This window comes from Bidens hawaiensis, unplaced genomic scaffold, assembly GCF_021521415.1.
Source record: "Bidens hawaiensis isolate Kalapana, Puna unplaced genomic scaffold, B.hawaiensis_p1.1 tig00023053_1, whole genome shotgun sequence".
Taxonomy (NCBI): domain Eukaryota; kingdom Viridiplantae; phylum Streptophyta; class Magnoliopsida; order Asterales; family Asteraceae; genus Bidens; species Bidens hawaiensis.
In genome coordinates, this window is record NW_027493606.1 from 196,221 (window position 1) to 199,639 (window position 3,419).

Below are 3,419 nucleotides of genomic sequence, written 5' to 3' on the forward strand. Positions count from 1 at the left end.
TGATGGGGAAAGAACAATCCTAGGAAACTATGTCGGTTATAATAATGAATGAGAAATTCTAGGAAACTACGTCGGTTATTGGTAATTTTAAATCTCAACCATTGATTAACATGATCCAATGGTCATGATTTATTCCTAGTCTTCCTTGGAACTATTTATTTTTAGGATAACCCTCCCATATATATATATATATATATATATATATATAGACACTCATACACACACTAGCTTTTAGCCCTCATATTACGGTGGTTGTTTTATATTGGTTCGTTTGTGTTCATTTAAGTATGTATATTTATATTCGTTTATGTTCATATATGTTCATTTGGGTTTTTTACCTTTGTAAAATTATGTTCGTTTACGTTAGTTTATGTTCATGAACTATTCATAATAGTGATCAAGGAGAAATCCAACAAAAGAAGAGCAGTTGATGTAGGCGCCAATGGTGGTTGATGCATGAGAGGGGAGGTTGACGATGATGAGTAGAAATCCAAAGTTAACCGGTGATGGAGATGACAGCACAACAACGAAAATATGTAGATGATAGAAATTAAATTAGGGTTTGATAATGAAAGGAATTAGAAATGTATAACACATGTAAATCCCTAAAATTCCTTTATTTACAACATCATTCCAATTTATTGACATTTATGACATTAGAATCGATGTTATTTTTTCCAGTTACAAACCTGTAGGATCTCTGGGAGGATTTCCAATCTCACTTTTCTATGTACCATCTCCAGCAAAACAATCACTGCCTTGCAGTATCGATTTATTGAAATTTTGACACCTAAACCAACATTATGTTTTCTAACTCTGAGTATAATAAATCAACTTTCCTTGATTTATCTTCTTCAAAATTGGTTAGGTCAGATTTCAGAATTAGACATAAAAAAATGTATAAGGTTGTTTAATAGTTTAAGGTCTTGTTAGATTCCTTTACTGGTATAAGTAGGTCATGTCATATTTCGCGACCTAACACGCCATATATGTGCATGTCATTGATTGAAATGTACAAAATATAAGTGATTATTCAAATTAAAGAAGCAACTTTTTATATTGAAGTATAAGTAAACATAAAAGTAAAGGATAATAAAATCAAGCATATAAGAAAGCATAAAAAGTTACTATTAAAATAAACGAAAAAAGACGCTTACTTTTTTGTTTGGTGTTAAGAAGTAAATTTTAAAACAAAACAAAAAAAGTAATAACAAAATCAATATGCGTAACATAATGGGTTATGTAAAGTGTATAATCAAACAGACGAAATAAGTCGGGTCAAGTTGGGTGCCAGCTATGAGAGAATGACATTAGAGGAAAAGATTGATCAAATGTGTGACCCTCTTATTAGGTTTCTTAAGTCTCCTACGACAACAATTGAATGTTATATGTTAAGTAAAAGACATCCATACACCTATACGGCTATACATATTACAATTAAAGTAAACCACCATGAAAAGTTTTCTATAAAACTTAACACGACTTCACCTAAAAATCTACCAAGCATGTGTGCATGGTTGGTGTCAACACATGAGCTCAGAATAAGCTACAAAATAGGTGTACTAATCGGTCAATGTCGATTGTCCGCCTGCGTTGACGAAGAATAAAAACTCAAAGTTTTAAGATAAAAAATACCATTCATTAATTGACATATACATCTAAATTTTAATGATTATATCTTTGTTGGCCTACGATAATAACGGCCCCACTAAGGAAGATCCCCCACTATAATTTTCATTTGGACAATTACCCTCGGCTTCCCTATTATATTATATGTACACCCTGAACACTTTGTCGTTTTGCATAAAAGATAAAGTAGCATATTTGGTTCAGTTATCACCTTTTGGGTAAAAAGTGATTATCGAAAGAGACAATTTCTATCAATGTGCAGGTCAAAAGGGTCGTGCAGAATTGACCCACAGTCGCTTTTTATTCTTTTGTCTGATAACAAATTGGATCGATAAACAATAATATGAACACATAATAATATGTAAACGATTTCTTTATTAATTTGAATGTGTTTTTTATGAATTACAATTAACCGGGGAGGGGTACTTATACTCTCCGGTGACGGTTATTCCCGGAGACGGTTACTCTAGCAAGGAACGCGACGTTTCATAAAATGACGCATCGGTTCTATGTATCATATTTACATTTTGTACACAAACTATCACCTAATTACAATTATGACACTAAACTATACTAACGGTATTTTCTAACATAGTTTACTAAACATTAGTAAACTTAACATGGTCGATGATTAACTAAAAATCACCCCTTAATCTCGATCTTGTATTGCGAGGTCCTTGACACCTAGTAGTTCGCATATCTCCATGAACTTGATTCTTGGTAATGCCTTCGTTAGTATATATGCCTTCTGTTCTTCGCCACTAATGTGCTCCACTTCGATTTACTGCTTCTCCACGCATTCTCGTATGAAGTGGTATTTTATACTTATATGCTTGCTTCGGTCGTGAAACACTGGATTTTTCATCAATGCTATCGCTGACATGTTATCCACAAACAGTGTCACTTTCTCTTGCTTCCAACTAGTCAAGTCTTCTAACAATCCTTGTAACCATAAGGCTTGACATGCAGCTGAGGCGGCTGCCATGAATTCAACTTCACAAGATGATAGAGCAACTGTAGATTGTTTCTGAGTATTCCATGCAATCGGAGCATCAAAGAAATAAAATACAGTTCCAGTTGTGCTTTTTCCATCATCAATGTCCATGTTATAGCTACTATCACTATAACCCTTAAATACTTTTCTGCCTCCTTTATTGTACTGAATTCCGTACTCGATTGTACCTCTTACATATCGTAGTAAGTGTTTCACGGCTTTCATGTGAGCTACTTTTGGCGAGTGCATAAACCGACTTGCATATCCTACTGCAAAGTTGATGTCTGGTCTTGTATGAGTTATATACCTTAGACATCCTATCAGCTTTCGGTATTCCGTTGCATTTGCTTCAGCTCCTTCTTCATTCTTTGATAATTTTAGACCCGCTTCCATCGGGTATCGCATAGGATTACATTCTGACATCCCAGCGTCCTTTAATAGCTACTTTGCATAACCCGATTGCTTTAACGTCACCCCTTCTTCATTTTGTAGTACTTCGATCCCTAGATAGTACTTTAGTTCTCCAAGATCACTCATTTCAAATGATTTCTTCATTTGCTGCTTGAATTTTGAGATATCTTCTTTATCGTTTCCTTTTATGATTAAGTAATCAACATAGACGCCTACTATTAACTTTCTTTTTCCCTTTTCACGTGTATACACTGCTGCTTCTCTTGGACATTTCTTGAAACCAAGGTCCTTTAAAGTATTATTTAATTTAATATTCCAAGCTCGTTGTGTTTGACGTAGTCCATATAATGCTTTTATTAGTTTGTAGACCATGTTTTCAGCTCCT

The 3,419-nt window shown here is 34.0% G+C and overlaps 1 pseudogene; it reads right to left on the minus strand.

The window, feature by feature from the left end:
* Nucleotides 1-2,410: 2,410 nt before the first annotated feature.
* On the minus strand, nucleotides 2,411-3,016 carry LOC143566820 (secreted RxLR effector protein 161 pseudogene; annotated as a pseudogene).
* Nucleotides 3,017-3,419: the final 403 nt, after the last annotated feature.